Source organism: Rhipicephalus microplus, chromosome 9, assembly GCF_043290135.1.
Source record: "Rhipicephalus microplus isolate Deutch F79 chromosome 9, USDA_Rmic, whole genome shotgun sequence".
In the NCBI taxonomy this organism is placed as follows: domain Eukaryota; kingdom Metazoa; phylum Arthropoda; class Arachnida; order Ixodida; family Ixodidae; genus Rhipicephalus; species Rhipicephalus microplus.
The window spans coordinates 131,592,667-131,609,335 of NC_134708.1; the positions used below are offsets into that span (position 1 = coordinate 131,592,667).

Genomic DNA, 16,669 nt, shown 5'->3' on the forward strand with positions numbered 1-16,669 from the left:
CGACACGCAGCTTTCAGAATATACCAATGAACATTCTGAAACGTTAGTGGTAATTCTCAGACCAACTGCATATTCATAGATTTTTGGAAAGCATTCGATCGTTTCGCCTTCTGTCGCCTCATAGAAAAGCTTTCATCTATTATTATTGATTCCTTGACCATCTTCTGGCTCCGGAACTTCTTGTTATTCCGCAAACAGTTCACGGTCATCAAAGTAACTTCACCTCCCATTACTGACGTTTCGTCTGTTCCACAGGAGAGTGTCTTAGGCCCTCTGTTGTTTCTCATATTCATGACCGACCTGCTATCCCAGATAACATCCAGAACCAGATTGTTCGCAGATGACTGTGTGCTGTGTAGAAAAATTGATATGGTCTTTGACCATAGTGCACTTCAACGTGACCTCGACCGTATAACACTTAATGTGCTTGAACGCTAACAAATGCAAAACCTTAACTTTTGGGCAAGATCCATTGATTTCCACGTTTACATAATCCCTTAGGAATGACGCTCTCCTAATGACAACTTGCTACAAATATCTTGGTATGCATTTCACGACTAACCTATCGTGCACTGTCCTCGTGCATAAATAAAATAAATGCAAAAGCATCGCTAACTTTAGCTACCTAAAGTGAAATGTTACGAGCACACCTGTGACTACATCGGCGACATCGAACATTTCGTTTGGCTGTGCCCGCAGTTTGACAGAGAAAGAAAAGAGATAATACGCAGCTTGCAGACATGTTGTCACAAGTACGGGGCATTGGAAGATGTCATTTTTCCTGAAGGACCAATGACGAGGAAGAGCGTGCAACATATCCTCATGACTCTTCTGCGAGACACTGGACTGAGTGACATTTGGTGACTGACACCTTTAATTTAAGAGATGCTCAGGAGGAACAATTGCCAGCCTTTTAGGCCAGGCTAACCCCGCCTTTGCAACACCACCACCACCACCATCACCTATCGCAAGCTCACCTACCAAACTTTCTATACGCCCTCAGAAGGTTGATGCATATCAATACTGCCTCATCAAATCTATTGAAGCTGTCCAGAATCATGCAGCTCGCTTCATTGTTCATAAACACAACAGACTATCTAGTTTAATGAAAATTAAGCATTTGCTTTCACTTTCATCCCCTCAGACACGTGGGGATATTTCTCTAACCTGCTTTCTTCGCAAGACAACATACAGAAACCGTCAAACTACACTTCCTCTTACCAAACCGCATCGCTCTTCGAGCCATCTCATTATTAGCATTTGCATTCAACGTTTGTGAGGGCCAACGCACGCAAATAACAACTATGCACTTTCTCGGGGCATAAAAATGTGGAGCGGTCTCCCGGACACCAATGTAAACACACGTGAGCCCACAGTGTTTAGAAATAAGCTCACTCTATTCTTTTCCTCTTACATTTCCCGCATTCAAGTGCTTTATCAAGTAAATTGATTGTCTTAATGTTGTACTTTTAGTAGTTGTCGCCGTCTGACATTCCAGTCATTTATATTGTATTTTTGTATAAATTATACATCTGAACTGTGGTTATTTTGCAAATATATGTATATATTGTTAGTGCCTTAGCGTCCTTTGCTGTTTCATTTCATGCCTATCCATGCGTTTTTTAATCATCATTTTTTCTAATGTAATATTGAATTCGCCCTATCTTGTACAATTTTTAGTTCTTGTGTATTACATCCTTTTGCTGCTCCCTTCACACAATGTTCCGAACATAGTAACCCGTGAGGTATTTGTATAAAAAATTGTGAAGGTGGCAGACGGATTCTTCTCGGAAGTGTACAGTTCTTGAACAAATCAGACGACCTGCAAGGAAATCAAAGTTCAGCAGGACGCTGAAGCTCCGTGTTTAAATACTTACAATGTTAGCAGAGATCTACAAAGCATGTCTCGACGAACACAGCTTGTCAGATCTCTCTCTCTCTCTCTCTCTCTCTCTCTCTATATATATATATATATATATATATATATATATATATATGAGATATAACAGACAGTAATGCCAAGGAATGTACAGGGGAAGTTATTAAAATCAATGGAATGTAAATAAGAAGAAAGAAAAGTGGATGAAAAAATTACCAACTGTGAGCAGGAATCGAACCTACGACCTTCGAATTACGCGTTCGATGCTCTAACCACTGAGCTATCACAGCGGCACTCCCTCCATCCACTTTTTTGGGTTTATCTGTGAATTTAGAAGTAGGAGCGACAGTCAGCGCCATCTATAAGCCAAACAACGAGTGTGAAAACACTGTTATGCGCATGTTTGGCGTCACGTAGCACGTGAACTTATTATGAGCGGGCAGCTGATTAATTGTCCCTCTTATACAACCTAAACACACCAAGTCTGCCAGTACGAGACCCTCGTTCAATGAAATAATATATATATATATATATATATATATATATATATATATATATATATATATATATATATATATATATATATATATATATATATATATATATATATATATATATATATATATATATATATATAATTGCAGGGAACAAATTTTTGGACGCCGGTAAATAATATGAATAAGAAGAAGACACACGTCGAAAAACAGAAAGGTTTCTTTACGTTTCGCTCGGGCCCCGCCGTGGTGGTCTAGTGGCTAAGGTACTCGGCTGCTGACCCGCAGGGCGCGGGTTCGAATCCCGGCTGCGGCGGCTGCATTTCCGATGGAGGCGGAAATGTTGTAGGCCCGTGTACTTAGATTTGGGTGCACGTTAAAGAACCCCAGGTGGTCAAAATTTCCGGAGCCCTCCACTACGGCGTCTCTCATAATCAAATGGTGGTTTTGGGACGTTAAACCCCACATATCAAATCAACGTTTCGCTCGTGGGACCGGCCTTCGTCAGAATAACAGATGTAACAGTGGTGCAACAGCATATAAGCGCATACGTTTCGCTTGCAATGATCACGTGAGCGCAAATATCATAAAATGGAGGCCTCCGTATCACATCCTACTTACAAGCAATCAATTCACAAGTCACGACACGTGCACAAGGATTACAGCTGGTACAAGCAATAACATCTACAGTGGTCACTGATGCAAGACGGTAAGTTTCTCCGTCTTCTCATTTAAACCGCATGCGATTGTATTAAACTCAAAATGATTCGCGAGCTTCCCTGTCATGATGCGTTTGGAAGCCAGACTCCAGAATCGTGGCTCTAATGTTGTCAAATGAGTGGCCCATTGCGTTAGCATGCGTTGATATTGGAAGTTGAGGAAGTGAAGAGACACGAGCCTTGTGATTGTTAAACTAATATCGGAAAGGAGTTTCGGTTTCACCTACGTACCGCATTCCACAGATCGAGCATTCCAGGAGGTAAACTACATTATGCGTGTCGCAGTTATAGGCACCATTTATTTTCACGCTGAAGTTAGGTGCGGTGCTGTTTGCGATAAGTTAAGTGGTCATAATGTGGCAGACTTTGCAACGGGGTTTGTTGCAAGGACGGCAGCCAGTAGGTTTATTGCATGCGCTTTTTGACGACATGAGTAGGTCACGCAGACTTTGCGCTCTTCTGTACGTCACACGTGGTGGTTCTGGGAAAATTGATTTAAGTCGTTCGCTTTGTAGAAGTATGTTATGGTGCTTTCTTGAAACGGCATTTACGTGTTGCGCAGGCGCGGAAAATGTTAGAACAAGGTTGGTGCAGGAGAAGATTGGCTGTTTATTTGTTTAGAAAAAATTATTGTCACAAACGTCAATAACAATAACAGAACATTTTCTTCTTAGACATATTCTAACGATGATGACAAAACAGACGTCATTTACATAAACATGGATATGAGATGACGTTGAAAGAACATGTAAATCGAGGGCTCACACAAACACAACCACAAAAAATATTTCAAGGTAAGCAAAAGACCCAAATAAAACATGAATATGTACATTTTGCATATTTACATGTTGGCAAGCCATTTCGGCTGGCGCATCGACACATCAGCCTACCAATGCCAGGCCAGCCGAAAGACAAATTTCACTCGTCCGTCACAGACCGACACAAAAGGGCAAGACCAGTGCCGAAGAAATTCCTCTTCACCAAGGAAGCAGAGCTCCTCCGACAAAACAGACAGCAGCTCCGAGTACAATCGTTCTAGGATCGGGTAGAGCGCGCGGCGGCGGCGGCCCGCTGCAACCGCCTCGCAGCGGTTGCGCCAGAGGGAGAAAGAGCCGGTAACAATGAGAAGACAAGCGAAGCGGCCTCGCGAACAACGCCCAGGAGAAACGAAGCGATTTACTCTGAGGCAGTGAAATCCGGCATGTACGCTCTGGCTCTCCAAAAAAAAAAAAAAAAAAAAAACGCGAGCAATGACACAATGCCTCAGAAAATGCTGATTTGTGATAGATTTCAGGGCCGCCTTTACCTCTTCAGCCGACGGAGGGATGTGCAAGCAATCCACATGTTCTTGAGAAATACGGGGCAAACTTCTAAGCATTGGCGGTGTTTCATCACAGTTAGTCCGCATGGCTGAACACGACATTGCTTCAAAATGCGTCAAGAAAACAGATCGATCACGCGTAGGAAGTGTCTGCGCTGGTGGTATTTGTGCTGTCATAGAGGCAGATGGCTGAGATTGCCCAAAAAACGAATGTCTCGTGTAGCGCAGCACCTCGGGATGTGCACATGGGTTGTGTCTACAGCGCCATGCTGCTGCCGCCAGGGACCAAGCAGCAGTCAAGCGCTGAAAGCGTTCACGTAGTTCACGCTGCCACGCTCGCATCAGAGGAGAAGGCGTCTCGGCGCGCAAAGCAGTGCGTAACTTCATCGCAGTATCAGCAAGTTCTTCAGAAACACGTCGACGAAGCCAACGCCCCTCCACTGCGCAACGCAGGCGCCATTGTGTTTTAAGCGCATCCCAATTTTCAAGACCAGACGCCGTGAGCGACACACGTATTGCGCGTGACAAATCTGATCTTGAGCGCGCGTCCTGCAGAACGCGAACTGCAAGACGCCTTGGCTTTTCCTAAAAAGAAAATAGAACTTCAAGCTTCAAGACAATAGGCCGATGATCAGATACGTACACAGGAGAAGGTGGGAAGGACGGAACGCATAAATCGGAGACAAACGCCTCTAACGCTCGTGGGATATAAGCCCGGTCGAGCCTGCTGGAGGATGATTCGTGTCGCCATGTCCAAACAAAGGTATTTCCGTGCACTACATTGTGCGCGTCCAGTAAGGAAAAGTGGTAAACAAGGCGTCGCAGCTCGCGTGAATTCCCAGCAGACCGGCCCCAGCCAGGACCTTGTACATCGGTTCTCGTATTTAGAACGCAGCTGAAGTCGCCAATCAGAATGACATCACGACCGTCAAGAAAAAACACATCCAGGTCTCTAAAAAAGTCATTAGACTGTCCAGCTTGCGTTGGCCCATACACACACAGTATTCTTAATCTGAAAGAAAAGTAGCTACAGTCTAAAGCCAAAACCCTGCCCAAGGCATCGTAAAAAGCATGATGATCCCGTAATAGAGCTCGATTAAAAATAATAATACCTACTCCCGTAAAACGAGATGTAGCGAAAGAGAAATAACAATCTAGGTTGAAGTTTCGTTTAAAAGCAAGCACAATGGATAGCAAAAAGAAATTTGTTTCCTGGAGGCACAAAACATTACAATTTGCAGCACGGGTGACACTAATCACTTCAGCCTGCTTTGCTGGACTGCGAAAACCCTGAACGTTCAATGAAATATGCAGTGTAGTAGCCATAATGAAAAGTGAACACTAACCTGGACGTATAGTTGTAGACGGTGTGTTGGAAAATGTCCAGGGGACACATCCTCAACCAAATTACAACGCATTGTTGGACACTCCAGAAGAGGGTAAAGGTGTTTTGGTCCGTTGAGATTTACTACGGCCACCACTGCGTTCATCGGAGTAAGAGCTTGAAGTGTGCCCTCGCTTGGTTTCACGGGGAGCTCCCATGTCGACGTCAAAATCGGCGAGGCTAGACAGCCCGATGCTACTATCCAGTACCAGGCTGAAGCCGTCTTCCGAAGACGTGTCCTGTGGAGGTAGGGACTGAGTCGCTGGCAAGCTTGGATTCACATCCTTAATGCTGGCAGCACTGTCCACGTCTCGGCAGGCTGGTGTAGGCACCCTTTGTGTGGGCGATTTTTTATTTATTTTTATTTATTTATTTTTATTTATTTATTTACAGAATACTGCGGTCGAAAGACCAAGCAGGGGGGCATAATAAAAAGTGATTCACATTGTAACTTAAATAAAAGAAAGTTCAAGCAATAAAAACTTGTTAAGGCAGTAGAACACAGGATAGCATTTCAACAAAGTTAAATGGCAGCAAGAAATTGCAAATTGCAACCGGAGAATGGAAATCAAATACAACGTGAGACAGTCCGAGATCTTGAGTTGTACGGTTAAAAACGGAAAGATACAAAGTTATCGAAGTCAGGATTTTCATTATCACAGAATGCTTCAAAAGGTAACGCGTTCCAATCATTGATCGTCCGAGGAAAGAATGAGTTCATGAAAAGATTAGTACGTGCGAAGTAATGTTCAAGAGTGTAGCTGTGAGTATGTCGAGTTTGTCTTGAGATTCAATTTCTTATATAAGTTTCTGGACAAATGTTAAATTTACGGAAATAAAGTGAGTGTAGAAATCTCAGCCGGGCAACAGCTCTTCGGTATTGTAAAGTGGGGATATCATTAATAGCCATGATCGTTGTTGGCGAGTCATTTCTGCGGTAGGCATTAAAGATAAATCAAACCGCCTTTCGCTGCACCATCTCAAGCTTCTTAATATCTTTCTTTATATGTGGGTCCCAAACGACACTAGCATAATCTAACTTTGGTCTTATAAAAGCTTTCTAGGCCAAAATTTTGATTTCTGAGGGCGCTGTTTTTAATTTGTGTCTCAAAAACCGAGCTTTCTAGAAGCACATGAGCATGTTTTATTTATGTGGCTTGACCATGTTAGGTGGCTTGTAATTGTGACGCCCAAATATTTATATTCGTTAACCTCAGTCAATGGACAGTTGTTGAGAGAATAGGTATAATTAAAACGGTGTTTCTTATTTGTTATATGCATGACAACTGATTTATCGCTATTTAATTTTATTGACCAATCTTCACACCACTTTGAAATGGCACAAAGGTTGGATTGCAGGCACTTCTGGTCATTCGGAGCAGTAATCGTTTTATAAAGTATGCAGTCGTCTGCGAAAAGCTTGTGTACGTGTACGACGCGATGTCGAAGTGGTCGGAGCGGCCGCAACGGAAGAGGCTGTGGTATTTTCGCCACTGTTTGCCGAATTAACAGGGGTTGTAGGGTCAACTACAACAACAGCAGCCTGAGAACTGGGGTCATTTGTGCACTGAGCAGCAAGTGGCGTCAGAGAAGAGACGCCGACGCCTTTTGCAGGGAAGTGCGTTGCGTCTTTCGAAGCGCACGGTTCCTGCACCAGCGGGGAGGCCGACGCGCCAAGCGTCGCATCGACAATCACGCTTTCGTTGTGCGCTTCGTTTGAAGAAACTTGTAGGGGTGAGGCCAGCACGGGGTCGGTGACCTCCTCTGCGTCCCCCGAGTCGGTAGTTGGTTTAGTTGCCGGTGTCAGTGGTGGAAAGGCACCAGCGGCAGCGTCTGAGTAAGAGCGGCGGACGGGGCAAAATACAGTTGGGTGGCCGTCCCCGCAGCGTCAACACGGCTTCACACGTGACTGTGCACACCGCAGCGACCACAATACAGTGTTGTGCCTTGGGCTCATAGATGGTCCCCTGAGCTGCATCTTCGACATAAACGCTGGAGGCCACGGTAGTCGAACGTGGGATGGTGACCGGAGGTGCGTATGTAGTTCGGCACAGTATTAGCGGCGTTCATCTCCATTCGAGCATACCGCATTCCAATGAGTACGCCGCTTCGCCCACGCATGAAACCACTGGTGACAGTGAGCACCTTGCCATTGGCACCTGACAGTGAACCAGAGGGCGCAACAAAGCTCTTTGGGCCGCCTCAGCGTTGTTGGTACCGACCGCCAGGGATACTATGAAACGGAACGCTCGCTGAACATAGAGACACACTGAAGTGTCAGTGCCCTTTCTGGTACGTTTGCAAAGAACGCTTCCTGGGCGCTTACATAATCAGCCGTGATCGCTTGCTCACAACTAAAAAAGAAAATGATATGCACGCGCACGTTCGGTTTTGCTGCGTCTACTAGCTAGGCTACGCATTGGAAGACTCGTTTTTGCTGCGCCTACCCGCTAGGCTGTGTGTTCTGGCGCTACCTTCAGATCTCGTAAAGTGCATTGCCGGGTGCCTATATGGGGATAACGCTTAGACGAGAGCTTCGTTTGAGACGAACGATGGCAGGAACAGGCAGGCGACGTTGGTCACTTGTGGGCCAACGGGGACGACTTGAACACGCTCGCCGCCAATCACCAGGCAGCCAGCATTGACGATTATAGACATGGAGGTCATGCTTTTCACGGTGACTTGGAAGTTTTGAGCTCCCTGATACTGCACGCTGAATACCTCTGAGAGACCTGCTATTGACGCCATCGCATCAACGATGGTCTCGGCACTAGTCCACGTAAAAAACACAACGTCGAAGACAAGCGCCTTCGAAAGCGTCCGAGACGCGACGGGCACCATGACTCCTACTGACGGACGCTTCTGACGTAGAACGATTAGGGACGTCCTTAGCACTTGCAAACTGGAGTCAGCAGCCGACGTGAAGGGGCGAAGCTTCTTATAGCGGCACCCATTCGTCCCTCGTAGCCGCTGTAGTGTGTAGCAAGTATAACATTTTGACCTCCAAGGTGGTGCCGTTGGGAGATTTCTTCTGTGCGTTGTTTAACAATAAAAGATAGTGTTCAATGTACGTGCTAATGGCTGTTAAGGGGGAATGGGAGACAGGAGCATTTGGCTTTTAGTTAACGCGCACGCTGCGATCCCCATTAGCAGCCATGGGCATGTACACTGAGCACTATCTGACAAGAAAAGGTTGCTTCGTTATACTCGCTGGGTGTAACCTCCTTAGTTTTAGAAATGTTTCGCGAACGTTGAGCCGCAGCGCCATGAATACAATGAACTAGTATATACCATATACTCGAGGTGGTTAAAGATAAGAAGTAGGTACGAAGCGCAAGCCGTAAGAAAGTAAAAGCCGAATTCTCCTGTTTCTCATTTCCAATTAGCAGCCATTGGCATGTACATTGAGCACTATCTGACAGGAAAAGGTTGCTACGTTATACTCGCTGGGCGTAACCTCCTTAGTTTTCGAAAGGTTTAGTGAGCGTTGGGCCGCAGTGCCATGAATACAGTGAACTAGTATATACCATGAACTCGAGGTGGTTAAAGGCGGGAAGTAGACCCGAAGCGCAAGCCGTAAAAAAGTGTGCGTCTGCCACCTCTCGTTTAGTCCTTGGAATGTCCGCTGGATGGCGGTGCTTCTATATGGGGAATATATGATGAAAAGATGCGAGATTGTGGTACTTGGAGTGTTGAATAGATGGACGAACGGACACACAGACAGATGCATGGATGGACGCATGAACGGACGCAGGGGCGGATGCATGGACGAACGCAGGGACGGACGCACGAACGGACGGGCGGATGTACGCATGGACGGTCACACAGACGGACGCATGGACGGACGGAAGCAAGAACGAATGGACGGACGAATGCTCCGCCCCACTCTCCATAATTCACTCCCTGGATATGCTGCCAATTTTGTTGGTGCTTAAAAGCGTCCTGCAGTCCTGGTTACTTGCCCTTTTGATGGCGTCATCTATAATCTTGGAAGGGTATTTCTGTTTGGATAATACACTCCGAAGTTGCACACAATGGGAATTAAAATCAGTTTCTTGGGAGCATATTCTTTTAAAACGAAGGCCTGGCTATAGGATATGCTGGTTTTAGTGTGCTTGACGTCGTTGCTATTGAAACGAAGGTACTGTTAAGTATCAGTTGGCTTTCTGTAAACTGTAGTGTCAATCTGGCCGTCACACATTGTCACTGTTACGTCAAGAAAGTTGATAGCTTGTCCTGAGTAGGTATGGGAAAATGAAATGGACGGTGAGCGTTGCTGAAATCGTGAATGAACGATAAGAGATGAGGTTCGCCATGCTGCCGAATCATGAATATAGTGTGGGCATTTAGTATACCAATCCTCTTCATCTGTACATTATCATCATTATCATGTGTTGCTCATGCATCCTCATCGTTGTCACGTAGCATCATCATCTTGGCCCGTTCATCTCAGCTGTCGGCTGCCGGTTCTTCGGGCCTAATAAAGGTCTTCCAAACCAAGCCTTCATAATATTGCCGCGCGCTTGATCTGCCAGCGCAAAAGAGGCAGACGAAGTGGCAGTTCCCCTCGTGCCATTGTTCTGTTTTTGGCTGCGCTGAGCCGACCGCTCTTCGGACTTTTGTGAGGACGCCTTAAAAACGTCTCCTGTCTCTTTAACGTGACATTTTAATGGTGGAGGTGCGGGGTAACGATCCCCGTACCTCTCGCAAGGCCCTCTGGTTCTCTTCTGGCAGTGCACTGTTCATGTCAACATCTATTACGGTTTGTCCATTGCGGCTACTGTCTTCACAGGCAAAACACTCAATGACGTCCTCCAAGGCTTCAGCGTAGGCGACCGCAGTGCCCCGGAAAAGGTGACGATGCTCATTGGTGAAATTTGTAATCATGACCTCGGCTGTACCGTTCCGAATGTCAATGATGCCTCGTGCCACAGAAATTCCAAGCGCCAGCAGCAGGGAGACGTTGCACTCTGCCACTGTTTCACCGTCACTGGTTCCTTCGGAAGTCACCTGAATTAGGATACTTGCACGAGGTGGTATTGTGACACTGTCGTCGGAAACACGGAGGGCGGTTGTACGGCGGTTGGAGTCCCTTGACGTAGCGTTGACTGTCGAAAAGGAAATGCAGCGTCGCCGTAGGTCGATTACGGCGCCATATTCCCGAAGAAAATCGAGGCCGAGAATTAATTCGCGGGAGCAGTCACGTAGCACGATGGAGCTGACCAAAAACGTGCAGCCTCGTATTTGTAGCCTGGACGTGCACAAACCAACCGGCGTTACAACATGTCCGCCAGCTGTACGTACATGCGATCCTGTCCAAGGCATTATCACTTTCTTCAAGGTACGTGCCAATTGTCCGCTAATAATCGAGTAGTCAGCACCAGTGTCTATTAAGGCAGTTAAATTGCGACCGTCGAGCAGCACAGGTATGTCCATTGAAAAGTCGCTCAGCTGGGATACAGGCGCCGGCGTAGTCGAATTTCCGTTGGTCCGATGTCGCGTCGATTGGAGGGCGAGGTCTTCATCACGTCGAGAATCAGCGGCCTCGCCTCGAAAGGTCGCTGGCGTTAGTTTTCCAGGCGAGGGCTCGGAGACCGTCCTTGCGGCCTTCGATTTCCGTTGCCTGAATAAGATGACGACCGCGGTGACGGTGAGCGCGACTGACGCCTGAGTGGGACGTTCTGCCGAGCGATAAAATCTTCAATTTCTGGTGGTCTCTGTCCAAACCGGGGGCGGGGTGAATTGGCAGGAAAACCCTGCAGCCCAAGTCGGCGGTACTGGCAGTCTCGGTAGAGGTGACCCGCTTCACCGCAGTGGTAGCAAAGCGGTCGTCGGTCGGGCATGCGCCATATGTCGGATTTACGCATGACGGGTCGAGTGTCTGCAAAATAAGGGACCACCTGTGCGGACTGCAGTGTGGCGTACGGGGTTGCGGCTGGTAGTGGGACTGGTGCAGGTGCGTTGTGTTCGAACGTGTCGGTATAAGTGGTGCGCTGGAAACCACTCACTGGGGATGGTGTCGTGGACGACGGAACGGTGCGTCTCAATACGTCTGCGTAGGTCACCCCTAGAGGTTCACTTGAAGTTGCGAACGCCTGAAGTGGTGCAGCAACCTGCGTTGGTGTCTCGCGGCGAGGTGTGCCGAGCGCATGCTGAACTTCGTCACGTATGATGGTGGCGATGCAATTCGTGGAAGGCTGCTGCTGCGCCTGGTTCAGCTGTTGCAGCTGTTGTAGCTCGTCGCGAACAACCGAACGTATCAGCTCGCGAAGCGCTCCCACGTCGGTCGGGAACCCGCTATGCTGAAACTAAGGCGCTTCCTAAAAGCACGGCTTGTGAAGTTGCTCAGTTTTTCATCGAGAGAATTGTATTACGCCACGGTGCTCCATCCTGTGTCATCACAGACCGAGGAACAGCGTTTACAGCAAGGCTCCTTGAACAAGTTTTTCAGTTAAGTTACTCCACGCATCGCAAGACAACAGCGTATCACCCTCAGACAAATGGACTGACCGAGCGGCTTAACAAAACGATGACTGATATGCTGTCTATGTACATAGACGTACAGCACAAGACGTGGGATGAAATACTGCCTTACGTAACATTCGCGTATAATACCGCTACGCAAGAGACCACACGATTCACTCCGTTTCGTCTTCTATACGGTCGGGACGTTCAGACGATGTTGGACGCAATGCTCCCATGCGACATTGACAACATCGAGAATCTCGACGAAGATGCTGAGTGTTTCGTGCAACGAGCCGAGGAAGCACGTCAACTAGCCCGCGTAAACATCAAGAAACAACAAGGCGTCGATGCACAGCGCTACAACCGCTGCCACAGACAAGTCGATTATAAACCAGGTGACCAGGTGTTGGTTTGGACCCCTGTGCGCTGCAAAGGTCTCTCTGAGAAGCTTCTCAGTCGGTATTTTGGCCCGTACAAAGTGCTACGACAAGTGAGCGACGTCAATTACGAAGTCCTTCCGGACGGAAGCCAACCACCCCGACGCCGACAGCTACGACCCGAGATTGTGCACGTGGTGCGGTTAAAACCGTACCACACACTGTGACAATGTTTTTTTTTTTACGATACACGCTTCGTTTAGCATCGAGGCGATGCTCTTCAGGGAGGAGGGGCAGTGCCGCGCGCTTGATCTGCCAGCGCAAAAGAGGCAGACGAAGTGGCAGTTCCCCTCGTGCCATTGTTCTGTTTTTGGCTGCGCTGAGCCGACCGCTCTTCGGACTTTTGTGAGGACGCCTTAAAAACGTCTCCTGTCTCTTTAACGTGACAATATCTTCAATGTACCTTTTGTAGTACAATGGTTTAAGTGAAGGGCTTGCCAGAAATTAGTTTTCGAATATGCCCATGAAAATATTGGCATAATTAGGGCCTATAGGTGTGCCCATCGAGGTGCCTTTAACTTGAAGGTAATGAGTACCGTCAAGATCAATGTTGTTAGATTCCAAGACGAATTTTAAAAGGGTCATCATAATTGAGCTGTCAATTATTTTGTCACAGACTCGTATGAGTGATGTACTCCTCGTAATCCATCTGCATGAGGAATGTTCGTATATACGGACGCTACGTCAAGGGTAACCTGGAGTGAATCAGGGAGGACAGAAAGGTTGACGATTTCGGACAAGAAGTGGTTAGTGTCTTTGATGTACGATGGAAAAGAAGACGGAATTCGGTTAATTACTGTATCTACTAATTGGGAGATGAGTTTCGTAACTGTAACAACGCCGGAAATTATGGGTTGACCAGGGTTTCCTGCCTTATGTATTTTTTGGCAGGAGGTAAAAGCGACCCGCGACTGGACTTAGTGGAACGAGGGTAGGAAATTATGGGTTGACCAGGGTTTCCTGCCTTATGTATTTTTTGGCAGGAGGTAAAAGCGACCCGCGACTGGACTTAGTGGAACGAGGGTATGCAGAGCCGAATTGGGAATTTTTCGCTTTTCAATGAGGCTAGTTGGCGTGCGTATAAGGACAGATTTGAGCTGCTCAGAGGGGTCTTCGTCTAGCCGCCTGTAAAAAGTGCTATTGGAAAGCTGTCTGGAAGCTTCGCTGTCATAATCGTGTTTGTTTAGTTGTACCACTGCTCCACCTTTATCAGCTGGTTTAATTATGATGTCACCACGACCTTTCAGTTGCTGCATCGCTGCGGTTTCGTTGATCGAAAGGCTTCTTTTAAACAGAACCTGTTTGCGGTAAATATCAAGCACATTGCGTTGAACGGCAGCGATACAGAGGCATAGCCCCCTATATAACTTTTGTGCCCGCGCATTGGCGCTAAATACATACGCGCCATCCGTCCCTCATAGTTTTGGCGCTTGCCGCCAGAAGCCGCACCAATCCCATAATAACAGCAGACGACGCGGCCTATGCACGCTTGCGTTTATGACGGTCTAGAAACCGTCTACATTGCATTGGATTATGCGTATACGTTAAGAAGTGCGCACACATAAAATTTTTAACACAAGCGCTGTATGCAGAATGCAATTCGAGCTTTTAATTTAATTTCGCACTCAAAGCTTGAGCACTTTTCGAGACATCTGTTTGACATGAAAATTTTTCGCCAAGTCGTGTTTGTCGGTCACACTCGTCGCGAAGTTCAGAAAAAGTGGGCGGATAAACTTCACGACCACAACCTTCAAAAGTTTTTTATGGTGTCCCGGGGTCGAGAACTTGAGTTTGTCACGTTTTTATAGTATTTCAGCGGCGTTGTCAACGGTAGCCTTCAGTGGCTGGTTCATATTTCTTGCTCTTGCGAGGAAAACTTCCGCGTAATTCTTTAGAGAATGGAGAACCATTACGAGCTCAGTTGACAGATAGAGGTCTACCTCTGTCCTGGTGCCTAATTAAGGCACCCGATGGCGCAGAGGTGTTTGCTTTAGTCACCAGAGTGAAGCATTCATCACAGGAAATGGTTTCGTGTACTGTTCTTGCAATATAGCCACCAACCATTGCTAGTGCAGCAACATCTGGCGTTGGGAGCAACGTCTTCCCCCTGTAGAGACTCTCCTCGAGGGTCGTGGTTGCCTCTGCTGGAAATGCTTCACCATCATTCTGCGCTGCTCTTGCCGATCGCAGTATGAGTGCTGATGAGGAGCAGCTGCTGCTGTCTGCAGTAATCACGTTGCTGCTGCTGGACGTGCAGGCTATGCCAGTCTTCAGTGCTTTCTCAATCCCAGACAAAACTACCCTCACGTCTGTCTGGTCGTTCGAGCCTGCAGATTTCCTCAACCACCCAAAGAAGGCCTCTATTGGGTCAGAGGACATCTTTCTAGTCAGAACGAAACGGAAGCGTGTGGCCGTGAGAAGGTACCGAACGCACTCCACGTTTGAGATGGTTGTTATCAGCAAGCCCTCGTACGTTTCCTTGGTCAGAAAATTCTTAGCCGGGCTCTGCCGCTTGATTTCGGCCAGGTAGTCAAGAAATGATGTTTCAAGCCAACCTAGCCGTTCGTCGTCTTCGGATTCGTATTGCTTGCAGTCCGGGTTGTTCTGGTGGACATGCTGGGTGCAGTTGCTTACGTCCATGAGGTTGAACCACCAGTACATGGTGTCCATGAATACAACGGTTGGACCAACGTGGGCGAAGCTTGCGTCACATGTATGACCTGCCCGCTCTTTCAAGGGCTTCAGGGCCGCGGTCACAGGGGGCGAAACGACTTGCACTGCCCTCCTGACGTTGATTTTTTCCATGCTAGTCGGATATATGCGCTTTCTTGTCAAGAACCGCACTGGCTTGACAATACTGCGCTGTTGCATTTTGTAGAGGTCTTTCAGGTACTGGGCGGTTATTTCGCCATCCTTTCCGATATCGCGTGAGAGAAACTGTGACCGTACGTTTTTAATTAAACGACACTGATCGAAAGCGAGAAAAAGTTTGCCATCTTGATTTGTCGGATGTGGTATGCAGTGCATGAGGTTACCCCCCCCCCCCCCCCCCCATAGCAGTTGGAACGCCTTCACGTTAATCCGATGGTTGTCGGTAACGATCCGCACGATTCTAAAGCCTATACTCTCAACTTCTTTGAGTACGTTAATCATGATCTGGTGAAGGTTTTCACCGGTGCAGTTTCTAGTAAAAAAATAGGCTACGGGAATCTTATATCTCGTTGACAAGCCACTTAAAATGAAGCAAAGCAGCGAGTTTGCAAGAACTGGCTCATCTGGCTTGCCCGGTTGCTTCTGCGGCAAGCAGTCGCCGTAGTCTACTTCGCCAACGAAGGCATTTCATTTCATTTCATTTATTTAGTTTCAGGGCCCGAGGGCATTACAGAAAGGAGTGGGGTTTCATTTCTAAAACGCGCAACAATACATTCAAAGCACTTCTCGGTGGGTGATGACCTTGAAGTTATTTACATCTGTGATGGAGGCGATGGCGGCGGGAAGGTGGTTCCAGTCCCTGCTTGTTCGTGGAATGAAAGAGTCATAATAAAGATTAGTTCGACTAGATGGCACACGAACTTTTAAACCATGATCCAAGCGGGATGAAATGTAGGAGGGGTTTGTGAAAAGCTGTTCTTTTAAAATGGGGTTGTGATAAAATATTTTGTGAAAAAGTGAAAGCCGAGAACATTTACGACGCAACGACAGATCAGGCAAGTTTAGCGACATCTTCATTGCAGTTACGCTAGAATGGCGGGAGTAGTTAGAAAATACAATCTCTCTGCTTGAGATAGAGTAAGCGCTGCTTGACCCTCATTTCGTCCACAATGAGCGAGCGCGTCTGTGACTGAGCACTCGTGTGTGAAGCGAGCTCAGCTGACAGCCTCTGCTTAATCAAGTCTGTGACGCCTACTTCATTGCGTGACGAACCTAGAAAGCGCTCCAGCGTGACAGGGTAGGCGGAGTAGCCCTGAGC

General features: G+C 47.2%; 1 protein-coding gene, 1 non-coding gene and 1 pseudogene across 5 annotated transcripts in view; 1 reads left to right on the plus strand and 2 right to left on the minus strand.

Annotated features, from left to right (window-relative positions):
• Positions 1-16,669, plus strand: part of LOC119163061 (ninjurin-2) — a 150,229-nt gene that overhangs the window by 125,346 nt on the left and 8,214 nt on the right. The gene's annotated exons all lie outside the window — the stretch shown is intronic.
• TRNAT-CGU (transfer RNA threonine (anticodon CGU)) lies at positions 2,097-2,169 on the minus strand. The gene has a single exon. It is a non-coding gene; the product is annotated as a tRNA-Thr (tRNA).
• Positions 14,269-15,717, minus strand: LOC142772163 (uncharacterized; annotated as a pseudogene).